Source organism: Bos javanicus, chromosome 27, assembly GCF_032452875.1.
Source record: "Bos javanicus breed banteng chromosome 27, ARS-OSU_banteng_1.0, whole genome shotgun sequence".
NCBI lineage: Eukaryota > Metazoa > Chordata > Mammalia > Artiodactyla > Bovidae > Bos > Bos javanicus.
In genome coordinates, this window is record NC_083894.1 from 14,972,149 (window position 1) to 14,991,818 (window position 19,670).

The following is a 19,670-nucleotide window of genomic DNA, read 5'->3' on the forward strand; positions in this document are numbered from 1 at the left end:
CTGCCAATGAATATTCAGAGTTGATTTCCTTTAGGATTGACTGGTTTAATCTTACTGTCCAAGGGACTTTCAAGAGCCTTCTCCAGCACCACAGTTCAAAAGCATCAGTTCTTCAGTGCTCAGCCTTCTTTCTGGTCCAACTCTGATATGAAAAGCTGACAGATTCTACCTGGGGTACCTGGAGACGCTTCACCATGAGAGAACCACAAGAACAGAAAGAGCGGCCACAGATGCCAAGGGAACAGTGAGGGTCCTTGCTTGGCTGAGTGAGTCTGGGGTCTGACTCAGATAATTCGTGCAAGGCCAGAGCCACAGGAATTGTTCAGAAAGGGACGTGGGGCCCAGAGAAAGCACTCTGGCTGAACGGAGAGATTAGGCTGGAAAGACAAGAGTGGGAAGCAGAAAGTGGGTATGGGCCAGGAAGGTCTGAGCAGGTGGTACACACAGTTAGCTGGCTGACACTCTGGCACTGGGGCGTGGCAGGGGCACTTTCCTCCGCTATCTCGCAGAACACACTGATCTTGCACAGGGGTGACCTTTCTCACCCATCCGCAACCCACTCAGACCAGCTGTCAGCTTCCTTGTATGGATGCTTGCCCAGCTGCCTGTCACGCCCCAGTGGCATCCAGGGCTCTGCTCCTTTCCTCACCTGCAACAAACAAGAAGACAAAGAAGAGAGCAGAGGCAGGGCAGAGTGAAAGGCCACTTGCCCTGGCTTGCAGTTAGAGGTGAACCAGGAGGCTCCAGGCCCCTAGCATCTGGAAGATTCCTTGGGTACAGGTGGAAGAGGCAATTCCATGTAGCAAAGGCCAACCCTCTTGTACACTTACAAAACCATCTCTCACCATCCATTTACAGCAAGCACCTTCAAAGTTTAAGACTTAGAGGTGGGAGAGAGCAGGACAGTGCTGATGAGAAATAGCCCCGAGTTCTAGTCTGTACTGCTCTCCTCCATCTCTCATGCATCTTCCTGGCCTGGCTGTTGGCACCAGTTGGCAGATAGGATCACTGTCCAATTGTTCAATATTACCAGCCAATCTATATGAGACAAAAGACAGTTTAGGATCCTTGATTTTAAAATGTATGAAACAGTGGGGTGAGTGAAAGATGAATACTGAATATTTTTCAAGACTTTGTATAATATTTTATATACAAATGGGCTTTGTGGATTTCCAAGAAGAAAACAGAGCATGTAGCATTTCTCTTGTACTGCAGAAAACGCTACAGGCTGGGTTGAGTGCCACTCCGAATTCACAGGTTGGAGTCCTGAACCTCGGAATGTGACTGAATTTGGAGATAGGACTTTTAAAGAGGTAACTAATTTACAATAATCAGAGTGGGCCCTAATCTAATGACCGGTGTCTTTATAAGAGGAGATTAGGACCCAAGACACCAACAGGTGCACCCACTAAGAAATGATCATCTGAACACATAGCAAGAAGGCAGCTGCCTGCAAGCCAGAGAAGCCTCAGAAGAAACCATCCATGCAAAAGGTTGATCTCAGACTTCCAGCCTCAGAAAATAGTCATGATAAATTAGAAGTAAGCAACGACAGATTAAGCAATACTGTAGAAGCCAAAAGAATAGAATGTGGCCTTCCATTAAAGAAGGACGCCAAACCAAAGAAGCACATTCTCTCCTACCTGCAGCCCTTGTACAATAAACCATCATTATATAAAGAGAGACAGAAGGAGGCTGTGACCTGTATTTCCAGTTTGGGGTGAGATAGATTCCAAGAAGAGAAGATAACTTAGTCTATTTCATTCATTGTTTTATTTATTTTTATTCCTTGTAGCACCCTGGTTAGAGAGGGCTTGTAACACAGCATTCCAGCCAGTGTATTTGGCCAAATGGGTGACAGGAGGGGCCGGAATGGATGAATCCCTCATCCTTGGGGTGACCAAGTGCAGTATTTTCCCCAGCATGCAATAGACAAACGTGAGTTTCCATCATTATCATTCTCTATATGTTTCCAGTGAGATGAAGAAGGTTGGGAGGTTGGGTTGTAGCTGAAATGGTTCTTGATCTATGAGGCCTTCATGTAGATAACAAAAGTCTGTACGTAATCTCACCTGATTCCAGCTAGTTATGGAGAAGGGAAATCCACTTTGAGCGATCTCACTATTCCCTTGGGACACTCTCTGCCCTCACCAACTCGTGCTCTCCTCCCAAATTTACACAGAAGAGAAGTCAAGTAGAAGTGTAACTGGGTAAATGTTCAATCGTCACTGATCAGTGTAGTGACCTTGGGCAAATTACAAAGATCATATACTGAACTCCCTTGAATGTATAGATGAGGAATTGACTACATAGTTTGAAATATCAAAGAAGTGGTTAGCGGTAACACCAAGGCAAGCATCCTTATTCTCTCTAGTTCAGGTATTTGGCTGCAGTTGCCCTTGAACCAGAAAACTGTCATCATGCTGCAAGGAAATTATTTACTGATACAAAATGAAAAAATCACCATGTGCGCTGTCATCACGGCAGATCAGCCGAGCTGTGATCCAACAAGACTGGCTTCCTCCAGACGGGATGGTCAAAATGGACAAAGAGCCTTGGCATGCTCATCGCGTTCAAGGATCAGGGTTCTGGTTTGCTGATGCAGAAGCCCCAGAATTGTTCGTATCCAGGACAGACTCACATCAACTATTCCCGAAGACCTGAGATCTAAAGCAGAATGCTAGTTTATTACATTATAAGGAAGGATAGATCTTTCCGTCTACTTACCCCAATCTCAGCAGCTCCTTCTAATTTTCCAGGTCCCTTAGAGGCTGTGTGATGATCATGAAATCAGAGCGCGGGGATTCCCAGGCCCCAGAACACCTGATGAAGCAGCCTGTTGCTTAATACATAGAGGGTTTCAGTGCCTGCCAGTTACTTCTTCCCTCTACATACCCCCACCCCCCACCCCCACTGCTGAATTCCTGCCATCCAGCTCCTTCCTTGAGAGGGTGGTGTTCAGCCTTGCCCCTCCTGTTAGCAGTCATCCTTCCCTAGATAAAGCAAGCACAATTGATTCCTATTCCTCTTGGTTAATAACACCTATTATGTCCCAGCCTCAGATAAGTTGGTACAGATGTCCTGATATAACGGCATTGATTAGCCTAGGGCATCTCTATCTCCTTAGTCAATAATTTACTGATTTCACTCATTATCTTTTGGTACTTCCTCATTTGGTCCTGAAGTTGAGTGTCTTATTGTTACTCCGTGTACTGACTACAATATCTGCTAAAAGCAAAGCCTACGTGAAGGAGGAAACAGACAGAACAGGCTCCATCTTGAAAGCAGGACTCCATCTTGGGCTGGATTGTGGACTTTGAGCTCTATGCCCAGTATCTATGGAAACGACACACCAACTGGAAAACCAGACAACCCCTCCCCATGGAAGAGCCCCAGGGCTCGTACCTAGGCTCTCTGTCGCCTAAAAGAATACCCTAATTATCTGTGTAACCGAATAGAATCATAATTTCTATTATGCTTATTGGGGTATGACCACAGGCCTATTGTTAATTGTCCACTGTTAACTACCTAGGCTTAAGGCATATGAATCATGGGTTAACTTTGATTGTATCTTTCTTTTCCTTTGTTCAGACTAGTTTCAGAGAATTTGGGGAGGTGGGTTTGAGCACGTACACTTAGGGTATATAAGGTTTTCACAAAAACTGGTCAGGGTCCTTGGCTAAGAGGATTCTCTGCCTTGGGCCCGCCGGTGTAATAAACTGCACTCCACTATCTGCATTGTCCTTCTGAGTGAGTTTGTTTCCCAGAACGCGTGGCTACAACATAACTAACCAGCTAGGGTGCCAACCAAAGAATTCTCACGGACCCTCTTTGGAGAAATCATGAAGCGTAGCACATTCTGTTGTTATTGTTTAGCCGCTCAGTCATATCCAACTCTTTTGCAACCCCATAAACTGTAGCCGAGGGCTCCTCTGTCCATGGGATTCCCCAGGCAAGAATACTGGAGTGGGTCCCCATTTCCTTTTCCAGGAGGTCTTCCTGACCCAGGACGAGCTTCCAGCATTGGCAGGCAGCTTCTTTATTGCTGAGCCACCAGGGAGGCCTGTAGCACATATTACAGCCTCTCGTTTCCTATTTTCACCCTTCGGCACATGGGGCTGATTTTGTTGCCCTGAGCCACAGTCTGGCATAACTTCTCTAGTAATTCTTAGCTCTCTTTTGTCTATATTCCCTTTCGTTTCTAACCTTCCAGCCACCTTTCATCTCCATACTTACACCCAGGCACTCACACACAAGTATTGGTTGTACTGTGCTAACAAACACCCTCAGTGCCTTCTGGAAAGCAGTAGAGATTAAATCCTTATTTCTGGTGCAGAGTGCTACTGCCACTTCTCAGCCCTGAGACCTCTTGGAGCCTCAGTTTCCTCACCTGCAAAATGATGGTCACTGTTGTCTCCTGCTTCCTTCTCAAGATTGCTGAGAAATTCAGAGAAGATGATACAGGTCAGAACACTCCGTAAAAGGCTTGGCAAGCCACCCAAAGTTAGGGAAAACAGTGCGGATAATTTGCAAAAAAAAAAAAAAGGGGGCATTCATTTAAATGTGGCTTTGTTCCTTTGTTGCATCTAATTAAATCAAAGGAAATGTCAAATTTAATTCTTAAGGACCAAGATTATGTTTTTGCCCAGGCAGAGAAATGTGCCTTGGGGATACACTTAATTTGGTTTTTCTATGCTTTAAGATTAAAACCCTATCTGGAATTCTCATGCCTTTTTATCCTTCTACGCATTTTGATGCTAATGTAGGAAAGTTAAACAGAGATGAATATTCTAAATATTTATTACTTTATTTAATGAGTATCTTCATTAATACTTAGGGTTCATCACATGACTGGGCTTTTCAAAAGCAAGAGGAGGCAGATGGCAAGCCAAGCCTTGTGCTTGCTTGGAGAAAAAAAAAATTGGAGACACAAATAAATAAATTTAATTAGGGATTGCACAGGACACAATTGAGCCATGCAGGCAGATTTACCCTGCCTTCCAGCAGGAGGGTTTTGTCCTGCTGGGTAACATTTCAAAGGCCCTGGTTCGTGGGAACCATGTCTCCTTTCTGCCTAGATGCTCTTGCAAGCTGCTGTCAGGTGTAGAGATTTCATTTCAAATACCAAATCTTCTCCAGCTCCGTAATAACCCGCAGCTGTTTGACCACTCGGCTGCAAGAGGCTGGATGTTGTACATTGCCCTGGAGCTGCCTCAGACCAAAGCACAATATTTTCCGCTTCCAAGAATCAGTGAAGGGCCACCGATTAGTGGAATTTAAAATATTTTTTCCAATTAAGTTCCAGACCTACCGAGTCAGTTTTGAATGTGAGAAGAAAGGGACAGCAAGTGAACGGAGTTGCTCTAAAAACGCTGTTTCTTGAGATGACGGAGTTTGATGTTTGGAGCAGCCCTCCGCCCTCTTTCTGAATAAGGAAACACCTGTGTTAAGCCTCGAGGGACAATGAGAAAGAAAACACTGTGGATTTTTCAGCGCTGTTATCCAATGGTCAAAAAGTGAGTGTCTAATAAGCAGTGAAGATAGTCGGTAGATAAGCCATGTTTGTTGAATGAATGAATGAATTAGTGAACAGCATACTTTTAAAAACATTATAGCTTTGCAAAACTCCATTACTCTGAGTTCAAGTTGTTTTTTTTTCCCCCCTTAAAATTCTAAAAATACGCACTTGGAAGGTTGTCACACCCCACTAGGACGGGCACCCAGAGACGGGTGAAGGGGAGATGGGGCATATCTGTGACAGGCCGGGTCAGCCGACCCAAACCTGGCTTGGCGCTTAATGAAATCAGAGAGGTTCCGGCAGCATTCGCATGTCCTTTTCTATCTGTACGTTTTAGGAGCAGACAGTGGGCCCCGGTTTGCGTGCGTGTGGGTGTGAACTGAGTCGCTTCGGTCATGTCTGACTCTTTGTGACCGTGTGGACCATAGCCTCTGTCCATGGGATACTCCAGGCAAGAACCTGGAGTTGGGTTGCCATGCCCTCTTCCAGGGGATCTTCCCCACCCAGGGATCAAACCCGAGTCTCTTAGATCTTCTGCATCAGGAGGCAGGTTCTTTACCACTTACTGCTTAACTATTACTTTTTTTCTTTCTGTTTTCTTTTTTTTTTTCCTTTTTAGATTGTTCAGGATTGACCATACTAGACTTGGTTATATTCCAAACACTTGTGCAAAGTATGTGTATAACACCAAGTGCAAGACTAAATGGTATTTAGTTGTCCAGAAGGCTATGTGGGTGATGATTATAGACTCTAGAATTAGGAAAAGAAATAATGGGTATGATTTTCATTGTTTTCTGTTATCCATTCAACCCCTCTGCCTTGCTTTTCTTTCTGTCATAAAAGTAGAATAGAAGCAAAATGTCAAGGTCTTGTTTTTGCCACTGAATTGTCATGTGTATCCATCTAAATTTTTTCCTCCCCAGAACCAAGATGTCCTTGACTGAGGGGAACTTTGGGGCCTTGGATACAAGGTTACACAAGAGGGTTTGCACAGAGTTGCTGCAGCTGACCGCTTCTCTCTCCTCGTTCCAAACCTGAGGACCTTACTCTGAAGACACTCTGAGATTGGTCGTGTTGTAATGTCCACAGGAAATGAGTTATGGGCCTGATAAAACCAACCTTGCTGAGGCTTCTCATGTGAGAGCTCGGTCGTATTTATTTGTGTTCTCTTTGTGCTGAGCAGCTTAGGGACATAGTGGAATTGGAGTCTGCAGAGTTAAACACCAGGATTCCAAGAGCAAATGTCTTATGTCAGAGCTGTGGCTCAGAGGCGCTGGTAGAATGTCTTTATCTTCTGCGTTTTCCCAAGAGCTGAAGGGCCTTTCACAATATGTGTGTGCTCAGTCAGTTAGTCGTGTCAGACTCTTTGCAACCCCATGACTGTAGCCTGCCAGGCTCCTCTGTCCATGGGACTTCCCAGGCAAGAATACTGGAGTGGATTGCCATTTCCTTCTTCAGGGGATCTTCCCAACCCAGGGATAGAACCTGACTCTCCTGTGTTTCCTGCATTGCAGGTGGGTTGTTTACCCACTGAGCCATCGGGGAAGCCCCTGAGCCATTGGGCAATTATGAAGGGAATGACAATTTGGGATCCTTGTGAGATACACTAAGAGTATACAGGAATGGAAGAGGGCGATGGAGAGGCGAAAGGAACATCCCCTCATTTACTCCCTTGCATTGAACCCAATCTCACAGCCTCACCAGTCATGGGCCATGGCCTCCTGCATCAAAGCCGTGACACCCAGGAGTCCTCCGGGACCGCTCTTGATTAATGGTTATGCTGAATGGTTGACCCAACCTGGAACTTGCCTTTCCTACTCCCCACACCTCTGACGTCCCTGAGCTCCTTTCCAACGAGATCACTAGTTTGAGGAACGTGCCCAGGAAACCAAACCACACTGCTGTGCCTTTTTTTCAGCTTCTTTTTATTACAGACTTTCCCCTTCTAACACATTGGAGGGTGCCGGTATTGAATGTACATGCGAAGTTGTCAGGACCGAGAAATGTGATAAAACATTACGGATGTCCTCGTTTTCAATCTACAGTGTCAGCAGATCCTTCTACTTAATTATGCCAAAAACAAAAAGAGTGAAATTCTGTGTATTCCAGCCTCTGTCACCCTGGCAGTGCCTCGCTTACGTCACTGCTGGGAGCTTGGATTGATGGCCAGTTTTCAAAGACTGTCCCTGAGCAGAACCAAGATGCTAAAGTACAGTTTTCAAATGTGGAGTTTCCTGTTCAGGACCTCAGGCTCATTCGTGCTCCGGCCCACGGGGGGAGTACGGAGAGAGTCACTTGCTAAAAGGCTGAGTACCCGCAGCTGGCGGGGCTGAGCTGTTTCTGAAACTCAGAGCAGCTATGACTCACCCCTCCCACAGTCCGTTAACTTCTCTCTCCTCTTAGGAGACCAGCTACCCTTCTCACTCTGACTCCTACTTATTTTCAAATTTGCTCAATAACCGTGACATTCAAACCCAACCTGCTGCATGCACAGGGTGCTAAGAAAACACGCACAGGGAGTCGAGAGTCTACAGAAAAATACAGTGACCAGAAAGGCAGGACTGTTCGATTCTGGGTGTTGAGAAGGAGGTGCTAAGAGGAGCCTCCAGCACATTTTAGGACATGTGCCATCCTGCCCAGTCGAGTTAAAGGAATGTAGTCATCCCAACTGGTGATTTCGGGAAGTCACACCAGATGCTGAATTGAATTCACAAGTTCCTGTGTGATTAGGAACATGATACTTTGGTGCCCAAACCGGACTGAACTGGTGACAGTAGAGCTAAATGGTTTCCTACCGTAAAGCAGCGATGCTCAAAGTTATTCTCCCTCTGCTACTTTCAGGCTCTGTTGCCAAAGTCACAAAAGGAACGTTTTTAAAACAGAAAAAACCATTTTCAGAGAAGGTTCAGGTCTTTCTTCTGTGGCTCCAACTGGCAATGCAAAAAAAAAAAAAAAAAAAAAGCAATGAATGCATGAGAGAACTGCAGCTGGATTTAAGAGAAACTTTGAAGAAAGGGTAAAACAAAAACAAAAAAACATCAGTTTGGTGCAAAGCCACTGAAACCAGGTAGCAAGTAGCACCAACCCCTCCCATCCTTCCATCAGGCATTATGAATATAAGAGCCTTCAGTTGTGCAGCCATTTCTGAGTTTGCCTCCTAAGCTCACCTGTGTTCACAGTCCATGGAATCCAGAAGCCTCCGAAAGTTGGCAAAGAGGAAATATTCAACAGATTCACTTAGCAAATATTTGTTGTGTGTTTACCATGTTTTAGCACTGAGACATAGAGAATTACCATAACAATAATTGGCTTGGATATCAGCCCAATAAAATTAACCACTGGACTATCAGTGGGGACCCCAGAGAAATGTATTCGATGTATTCAAATATATTCAATGTATTAAAAATATAAGTGATTTTCTACATTGTAATATTTTTTCCGTATTTCTTTGCTTTAGAAGTTAGATTAATATGGGCTGTAACCTTTTACTTGGAGCTCTGACAATCTGTACACAGCACTCAGTGGAAGGCTCATCAAGGTGTCTGTCCAGGCAGCTCAGTGGTAAAGAACCTTCCTGCCAATGCAAGAGACACAAAAGACATGGGTTCGATCCCTGGTTGGGGAAGATCTCCTGGAGGAGGAAATGGCAACCCACTCCAGTATTCTTGCCTGGAGAACCCCATGGACAGAGGACCCCGGCAGCAAAGAGTTGGACACAACTGAGCATGCACACATGCCCTAGTTTAAACTTCATCCCTTCTGTCTCCTTATTGGTTTCTCCACCTTCAGTGTCTTGTTTTTAGCCATACCATGTGGCATTCAAGCTCTTAGTTCCCTGACCAACGATCCATTCTGTACTGCCTGCATTGGGAGCATGGAATCTTAGCCAATGCACCACCAGGGAAGTCCTTTTAATCTTTTTTCCCCTCATTTCTTTTTTTACCTTTATTATATTTTTAAAGTCAAGTTTATAAAGGCAAAGTATATAAAAATAAAACTCACTCCCTTAAGTACAGTTTGATGAGATTTGCCAAATGTATATGGTTGTGTAACCACCACCATAATCAAAATACAATAAATTTCCATCACCCCAAAAAGTTCTCAACCTTTTATAGCCAATCTCCTTTCCAGGTTTGGCAATCACTAACAATTTTTCTCTCTAGAGTGTTGCCTTTTAAAGAATTCTATGAAAATAAGATAATATATAACCTTTGTATCTGGCCACTTTGATTTAACATAAACCTTTTGATTTCATCCATGTTGTGGTTATCAATAGCTCAGTCCCTATTGGTTTATCCATTCATCAGTTGAAGGACATTTTTACTTTCCATTTTGATGATGCTATGAATAAACCTCTAGAAACATTCACAGGTGGGTCTCTGTGGGAATACTTCCTTTCTCCTATGTTAAGTAAATACATAGGAATGAAGTTATGGACCATATACAAAATGTATGTGGATGTTTGGCTTTATAAAAGCCTCTCAAACTGCTTTTCAAAGTGGCTGTCTAATTTTATATACCAACCCGCAGTGGATAAGAGTTCCAATTGCTCTGTATCTTTATCAGGACTTAGTGTTGCCAGTCTTTTAAATTATCTAAGATATCTTTGCCTAAGCTAAGGTCATAAAAACTGTGTGTAAAATTGATACTATTCATTTCTTAAATGGTTGGTAAAATTCAAGTCATCTGGTCTGGAATTTCTTTGTGGAGAGGTTTTTAACTACAAATCCAATTTCTTTCATTCAGTTTCTATAGTAGAAGGCTGTTCAGGTTATCTGTTTCTTCTTGAGTGGGCTTTAGTGGTTTGCGTTTTTCAAGAGCTGTCTATATCTGAACTATCAAACTTACTGGCATAAAGTCGACCATCATATATCCTCAGTGTCATTTTAGTATTTGTAGTGGTGGCCCTCTTTCATTTGAAAAATTGCTCATTTGTGACTTTGTTGTTCTTTTTTTGTCAATCTGGCTAGAGATTTATCAATTTTATTGATCTTCAAGAAACAGCTTCTGGTTTTTACTTTATTTTCACTTGTTTTCTAGTATAATTTCTGTTTCTATTTTTGTTATTTCTTTCCTTCTGCTTGCTTTGGGCTTAATTTGTTCTTGTTTTTTAACTTTTTTAAGGTGAAAGTCTAGGTTAACAGTTTGAAACCTTTCTTCCTTCCTAATATAAGCATTTAATGCTATAAATTTCTATATAAGCCCTGCTTTAGCTGTAAGCTAGAAATTTAATATGTGTGTCAATAAATTTTACTCAAATGATATTTTTAAATTTTCTTTGTAATTTCTTCTTTAACCATGGGTTATTTAGAAGGGTAATGATTAATATGCAATATTTGAAGGTTTTTTCCTAGAAATATTTCTGTTATGACTTATAGTTTAATTTCATGTGATCAGAAAACTTACTTTGTATGAACTACTTTTCTCCTCAAAGCCACAGTCTAAATGAAAAACATCTCTATGTATTGCTATGGAGTGGTCTCCAGAATACAGTGTGAATAAAGCAAGGTGGAGATATATCTCACATATGTTTTCAAATGGAAGGAAAGGCTACCCACTCCAGTATTCTGGCCTGGAGAATTCCATGGACTATATAGTCCATGGAGTTGCAGAGAGTCGGACACAACTGAGCAACTTTCACTTTCAAACCACAAATAAATAAGCAAAATGATTCCCTATGGAATGGATTGAAGGAACCAGGTAGAGATGAAGGGCAGAAACTAGAGTTCTCTGAAAACACTTTGTCTTGTAGATTTTACTTGGGAAGCATGATTATAAAGCAAAATTGAATGAAAGTAAGAGAAAAAGACAAAAACTCTTAAAATCAGAAACAAAAGGCTCCCAAAACTGTACAGATGGGCAAAATTTCTAAGCAAATACAGTGCTTTGTATTTGCTTAGAAAAATAAACAAATGTTTCATGTGGACCTTCTTAAAAGAAGTATTGTGGCTAAAGTTGGCAAACTAGTTTTTCTCTGGGAGCCAAAGAAAAAAGATGCAAACATAAACCCTAAATCTTAAAAAGGACATTTTTATAATGAGAAATGCCTATTTGCTCATTCTTCTCCTATATAAAAATTTTTAAATTTCTATTTTTCAGAAAGAAAGTAAATCTAATAAATCATTCCTCTGCTAAAAACCCTCCAAGGACCCTACTGCTTACCCAAACAAGCACAATACACATTCATTCTCTCAGTGCTATCTGAGATGATTTTTTCTTCTTCTTCTTCTTCTTTTTTTTTTTTTTTTTGAGATGATTTTTAAGTGATCCATAGATAGATATTTTCTAAAATTTTAATTGTAACCCATTTGTTGTAAAGTGTATTATTAGAAATGTAAAACTAGTATAACAAAACTGGTTTGGGGGATATTATTGCTTAGGGCAAGATTAAGTAAAAAAGCTGATTTTAATATTAAGCAAATAATAAGACAGAGGGCATGGATATGGCAAACTGTTAAAAAAAAAAAGAGTAGGGCAAAGATGTTTGGCAACAGTGACTGACAAGATGGAGTTCAAGTGTTCTGCAGGGCACCCAGGGTACTTTCCTCCCCAACCTCATTTCTTGCCACTTTTTGCCCTGCATCTTATGCCTCAGCCACAAACACCAAATATCACTGGTTTTCCACTCTCCAAAAGGTGTCTTGCCTTCCTAAGCCCACCTTTCCCTACTCACCTACTCTCTGAACTCCAGATTATCCTTTAAGGCAGCTCTCAGGCAGACCATGCATCTTGACTTCCACTCATTGCACTTATCTACAGTATCTGAGAACGCTCTCTGTGTGTTTTTAACCCACAGGACTTTGAGCTCTCAGGGCAAGGACTGTCTTATTTATCTTCGTATCCCCAGTGGTAACACAATGATTATTAACTCACAAATGTCTTGCGTAAAACCTAGAGTGGGCATGGAATATGCTTAGTCATGAAACAGTAGCGCTGTTATTGAAGTCTCTTCTCTGTGCAAGGCACAGTAATGGAAATTGGAATCAAAGAACATGAATAAACTGTGCAGGGAGCTTACAGTGATCTCCTTTAACCCTCAGAATGATTTTATGGGTTAGGAATTATTCTCTATCTTAACAGATGAGAAATCTGAAGCTGAGTGGCAGCAATATAGTGTAATGGCTAGATGACTGATTTCTGCCATTCAAAAGCCTGCATTCAAATCTGTTTAATAGCTCTGAGTGGATTACTCAACTTCTCTAAATCTTGATTTCCTCTTCTATGAAATAGAATACTGATAACAGTACCTATCTCTTAGGGTTATTTTCAGGATTAAATGAGATAAGGTTGATAAGGCCACATCAACAGTGCCTGGCCCACAGTATCTATTAAGCCTGTGTGTGTGTGTATACATATATATATCTCACATTTATGAAACCGTATATCACAATGAATATAACATAATAAACACAAAGTCTGCCTCAAGAATAGAAGACATAAGTAAATTTTATCCAAAAATAATAGAAAAGCAACTTAAAACTTCACACATGTTTTGAAAGTACCATAGAAGATTTCCTTTATAATACACAATGAAATGTCTATGAATATCCTCCTTATCCAGCATATAACTGCCCAAAACACTATGGATCACAGCATTCAACCTCCCCCAATCTTTCTCTTTCCATGTCTCAACCCCATCCCCACAAAGGAAAACAAAACCTTCTCTCAAACACACCCTGTGCTGGTTCTTTCACGTTTTGCCCATTTCATTTCATTTGCCAAACCCGTTATCTCCTTTCCCCAAGTAACTTGTAACCTTTCCATTGTGAATCAGTTTTGTTGTGAACTTAAAACTGGTCTAAAAAAAATTAAAACTCTATATTTTTAAGAAATCTTCAGAGCCTTCTCGGTGTATATGCTGCATCACAACTCTTCAGCATGGTCTGGGCAAAACCGACTGTATTATTCATTAGACTAGTAACTTCCTAAAGGAGGAAATGGCAACCCACTCCGGTTTCCTTGGGCTTCCCAGGTGGCTCAGATGGTAAAGGGTCTGCCTGCACTGCAGAAGACCCAGGTTCGATCCCTGGATTGGGAAGATCCCCTTGGAGAAGAAAAGGGCAACCCACTCCAGTACTCTTGCCTGGAAAATTCCATGGACTGAGGAGCCTGGTAGGCTACAGTCTCCATAGGGTCACAAAGAGTCAGACACAACTGAACGACTTCACTTTCACTTTCTTTCACTTTCCGGTTTTCTTGCCTAGAGAATCCCATGGACAGAGGAGGCTGGCGGGCTCCAGTCCGTGGGGTTGCAAAGAGTCACACATAACCGAAGAGACTGAACAGGCATGCCTAACCTCTGCCTCACCACACCAACCCTTAACTTTACTCCGATCTTTTGAGTAAGGTTGAGATAGGAGATGGCAAAGGCAGACATCCTTGTTGGGCCGGACCTTATAAATGTTTCCTTTTCTTTCCATGCCTCATTAAGTTAACCTACCCCAATCCCATACTTAGTAATGGAGGACACAGCTGCTCTCTCTGACACAAAAACCCCATGGTCTTTGCAAACTCTGTGAGGATAAAAGACAAAATGATTCAAAGTAGAGCTGTCTCAAACTATAGTGATGGGGAACAGATCAGTGGCTGCCGAAAGGGAGCGTGACTACACAGATACATCCCCGGGAACATTACATGGTGGTAGAACCGTTCTGTATTTTCACTGTGCTGCTAGTTACATGAATCTACACGTGTTAAAATTCATACAAAGTCCATTTACCTGTATGATGACTTTTTCTTTTTTAAAGCAAAGCTGTTTCAACACTTGGAAATTTTCTCCTATGCAATGTGGATACAATTAAAATTGACTCTAAAATTAAAAAGTAAAAAGTGTAAGCTGTCTTTCCTCCTCTAGCAGAGCTGTACCCAAGGGTCAGCCCTTGGTAAAGCTGTCACTAAGCAAAGGCTCAGCTTTCTTTATAAAGAAACCTGAGAAAGAATTGATGCTTTTGAACTGAGGTGTTGGAGAAGACTCTTGAGAGTTCCTTGGACTGCAAGGAGATCCAACCAATTCTTCCTAAAGGAAAACAGTCCTGAATATTTATTGGAAGGACTGATGCTGAAGCTGAAACTCCAATATTTTGGCCACCTGATGCAAAGAGCTGACTCATTGGAAAAGACCCTGATGCTGGGAAAGATTGAAGGCAGGAGGAGAAGGGGACGACAGAGGACAAGATGGGTTGGATGGCATCACCGACTCAATGGACATGAGTTTGAGTAAACTCCGGGAGTTGGTGATGAACAGAGAGGCCTGGCATGCAGCAGCCCATGGGATCGCAAAGAGTTGGACATGACTGAGTGACTGAAGTGAACTGAAAGCAAAGTCTCCTCTTTTCCCTCCTCCTCCTCCTCCCTTTCTAAGCACCTACCTTCCTCTCCTGGTGCCCTCCCCTCACCCGAACTGCAAGCGGAGCACCCATGGCCTCATGCTGCCCTCCCCACCAAAGCACAAGCTCTGCTGTGTGCAACATCCAGGCCCACTGCCCTTGAACCCCTGCATTGGAGAGGTCCTCCTATTCAGCAACTATTTATCAGTACTTGTGGCCACCTGATTCAAAGAGCCGACTCCTTGGAAAAGACCCTGAGGCTGGGAAAGAATAGGGCAGGAGGAGAAGGGGCAACCAAGGATAAGATGGTTGGATGGCATCACCGACTTGAGGGCCATCAGTTTGAGCAAGCTCCAGGAGATGGTGATGGACAGGGAAGCCTGGAGTTGGGATTTCTCTTTCCAGTGCACGGAGTATGGGTTCGATCCCTGGTGGAGGAGCTGAGATCCCGTATGTCTTGTGGCCAAAAATCCAAAACATAAAATAAAACTAATATTGTAACAAATTCAATAAAGACTTTAAAAATGGTCCACATCAAAAAAATCTTTAGCATAAGAAAGAGTAAAAATTTAAAAAGTCTTCTGAAACTTCTCAGTATATACTCTACAATTTTTCAAAACTGACTGTATTATTCATTAATAATGATAGTAACTAATACTATATATACAGTATTTATATATTAAATAATTAGTACTATAAACTTTTATTGAATAATTATTATATTTTAAGTAGTATAGTATTAAAGTTTAAGTATTATAAATAATGATAGAATGATACACAAGAGTAGCTGCTAGTCTTTTTTGAAATTTTCTCATATGACAAGCACTATTCTTAGCATTCCCTGTGGGCTGTTGTTGTCTAGTCACTAACTCGTGTCCAGCTCTTTGCGACTCCATGAACTGTAGCCCACCAGGCTCCTCTGCCCACGCAAGAATACAGGAGTGGGTTGCCATTTCCTCCTCCAGGGGATCTTCCTGAGCCAGGGATCGAACCCACATCTACTGCATTGGCAGGCAGGTTCTTTATCACTGAACCACCCAGCAAGCAATGTGTTACCATGCTTAATTCTCTAACAATCCTAGCAGATGGATATTATCTCAGTTTTACAGGTGAGGAAACGGAGGCAAAGAAGGTTAAAGCAACTTCCTGTGATAGACACAGAGATGTTGTGCCCGGAGGCCTGGTCATGTTGCCCACCTTCGAGGAACAGAGAGGTCAGCCTTCTGCCATCAGCTCCTTCAGGGTCAGCCACAAGTGCAGCGCACACCTGGCCTGTGAGCCTGCCCTTCCAGGGCAACACATACCAAACTTTAGCACAGTCTCTGTAAAACGGCCTGGCCATTTCAGCCCAGTGCAAGACATTGATAGTCGGGGTTGGTTGAGGCTATGTCAGACCTGCAGCTCACTTCCATCCTTTTCTCCAGCCAGCCCTGCTTCTGCCCTGCCTTCATAAGTCCCGATCCTTCATAAACATCCTACACCCCAATCTCCATCTCCGTGTGGGCTTCCAGAGGACGCAACCTCCAGCACTCAGCAAGGGTCATGAAGCTGCTAAGTGGTGATGCTTCTAAGCACTATGAGATGCTGTTCCCAGATATAAAAACAAATACAGGACACTCTGAGAGCGATTGAACAAGGACTGAAACTATTACTTGGAAAATCTGAAACTCTGCCTTTAATTTTTTGCTAGATCGCTTCAGTCATGTCTAACTAAAGTCTTTGCGACCCTATATTGAGATAACATTTACATACCATAAAAATTCACCCTTCTCAAGTATACATGTGAATTGCTTTTAGCATATTTTCAAAGTCATGCAACCATCAACACTATCTAATTCGAGAACATTTCATCACCCCAAAAAGAAACCCTGTACCCTTGAGCAGTCACTCCCCATTTGTCTTCAGTTCTGGTCTTCCTGAACAATAATTAAACTATTCATCTCTTCGTGCCAGTGATGAGAATTTTCTACCATCATCCAAGGTACAAACTTTCCTAATTTCACTCTCTTTCAAAGTACCAAAGTCATAAACATGTTCAAATTCTTGTTTGGTAATCTCACTCTTGGGAATTCTTTATTTTTCTTGGGGGGGGTGGGGAATTTATTCTTTAAAAAAAAATTACAAAAAGATGGGGGGAAATCAGTTTGCATAGTTTATAAAACTGAAAAACTGAGAATAAGATTTGCTCATCAGGGGATTTTGTTAATTAAGTCATGGCTCATTAACGAAATGGAATATTATGCATCTGCTACAGACTAAACAGGAACAAGAAAAATGCCTGGTATAACATTCACCATAAAAGCAAAATATAAAATTGCATCTACAGCTATGTGAAATATGTACACGTGGATAAGGATCAAAAGGAAATGGACAAAAATGAAAACAGTTTCTGAGACAGGATGTTAAATTATTTTCATTCTCCTGAGTTCCTTTATTATTGTCCAAAGGTGATGGTTGCAGTGAATCAGACTTGGAGGAAAATATGCATGTAATCTACTCTCACCAGTGAGACTTCGAATTCAGAAGGGGAGGTAAGTACTGCATACAATTCTTGTTAAGAGCAAAGGTTTTGGAGTCACATGGACTTGGATTTTAATTCTGGCTCTGATACTTCTGAGATGTGACCTTGGACAATAATCTAACCTCTTTAAGACTCATTTTTCACGACTATTAACAGGGGCTCATAGCACATCAACCCAACAGGGCTGCTGTGAAGATGCAGTGAGACAGTCACTTCATATCTGTTCAGTCGCTACACTCATGTCCAACTCTCTGTAGAACGCCAGGCTCCTCTGTCCATGGGATTCTCCAGCCAAGAATACAGGAGTGAGTTGCCATGCCCTCCTCCAGGGGATCTTCCTGACCCAGGGATTGAACCCACATCTCCGTGTCTCCTGCATTGTGGCAGATTCTTTACAGCTGAGCTGCTGGGTGCCACTTAACAAATGGTAGCTGCTGCTGCTTTTGTTGCATAGGTAATGGTGGCAAGAGTGATGGCCATGGTACTGACAAGGGACAGGAGTCAGAGAACAGAGATTTTTGCTTATGAAAATATTCCTAACACTGGGAAACTTGAATGGCAGTGTTATTTTATACTGAACACACAGGCAGAGGACTTCTCATTATTTCTATCAAACTGATTTCTCCAATTCAGACCAAGGGAGTGTTGCTTCAAAGGAGAGCTAGGGTTGCTGGCATCACCCTTTCTCAGCAGGAGACCCAGAAATCTGTACCAACAAGATGCTCATGGGTGTCCTGGTTGAAAATTTTACCAAAGAAAATCAAGTTCTACTGAATTGGTGTGACTCATTTTATTAATGAATACGGCACCTACTGACTATTCCCATTGCTGTGATTGTGGATATCGTCTTCATTACTAACAAAGAGCCAGTGTGGCGTATGAAGCAAGCCCCACCCTTGTCTGTCTTGTCTCCCGTTGTGGATGAGCTGTCCTCTTCTCCCAGGCCCAGGCCTCCCTCGCACACAGGATACCAGCCCAGACTTTCCTGCCCACTCAAGGGCTCTGGCAGGTCCTCTTACTCTTGCATCTGTTTGTTGTCTCTGCTCATCAGCGTCTAAACATGCTGTGGCATATCCCAGCTTCATAAAAGACCAAAATCCTCGCTTGATCTCATAACCTCTTCTAAGTTCGCTATTTCTTTCACCTGCCCATCACCCCCAAACTCCCTGAAAGAGAACAGCAGAAGGTTGCAAATTATTGAAGCTATAACCAGCACAGGCTTCCCAGGTGGCTCAGGAGTAAAGAATCTTCCTACCAACGCAGAAGACGCAGGAGATGCAGGTTCAGTCCCTGGGTGGGGAAGATCCACTGGAGTAGGAAATGCAACCCACTTTAGGATTCTTGCTTGGAAATTCCATGGACAGAGGAGCTTGGTGGGCGACAGTCCATGGGGCTGCAGAGAGTCGGACACAACTGAGTGACCGAGCACACAATATACCTAGCAGACAGTAAACTCTATGTATTTCCTATGTACAATTTAATGATGTACAGTGGGCGTATGATGTACCCACGAAACTCTCACCACACTGAAGATAATAAACATACCACCCTATCCCTTCCCTCCCATCCCTGACTCCCCAGGCAACCACTGATTTGCTTTCTGTCACTTTGTGTTCATTTGCCAGAATTTTCATAAATGAAATCATTCAATAGGTACTCTTTTCTGTCTTTCTTCTTGTATGTACCACAATATTTGTGAGATTCATCCATGTTGCGGCATGTACAAACGTTTCTATCCTTTTTATTGCTGAATATCATTTATTTGTACACCAGTTTGATTACTCATTTACCTGTTGATAGACACTAGCATTATTTCCAATCTGGGGCTATTATAAGTAAAGCTGCCATAAACAATGATGTACAAGTCTTTGTATAGAAATACGCTTTCATTTATCCTGGGTAAATATCTAGAATGGAATGTCTGGTCCAAACCAAATGCAAAATCGTTTCCAGGGTGTTTGTACAATTTCACATTCCCACCAGCAACAGAGCAGAGTTCCACATCCTAATCATCACTTGGGATGTAGTCAGATTTTATTGTATTTTTTTTTTTTTTACCATTCCAACAGTTGTGGTTTCTTATTATGGTTTTAATTTGCATTTTTCTACTGACTAATGAAATTGAGCATCTTTTCATGTGCTTATTTGCCATCCAGAAACATTTTTTGGTGAAGTTTAGTTCAGTTGCTCAGTCGTGTCCAACTTTTTTTTTTTTGGTGAAGCATCTAGTCAAATCTTTGCCCATTTTTAAAATTGTTTTCTTATTGTTGAGTTCTGAGAGGTTTTTTTTTAATATCCTGGATGT

The 19,670-nt window shown here is 42.3% G+C and overlaps 1 long non-coding RNA gene across 1 annotated transcript; it reads right to left on the minus strand.

Moving 5' to 3' along the window:
- Positions 1–1,478: 1,478 nt before the first annotated feature.
- LOC133239869 (uncharacterized) lies at positions 1,479–3,355 on the minus strand. The gene is made up of 3 exons (XR_009734019.1): positions 3,246–3,355; positions 2,465–2,667; positions 1,479–2,082 (listed from the first exon to the last, which is right to left on the minus strand). It is a non-coding gene; the product is annotated as an uncharacterized LOC133239869 (long non-coding RNA).
- Between the last annotated feature and the right edge of the window lie 16,315 nt (positions 3,356–19,670).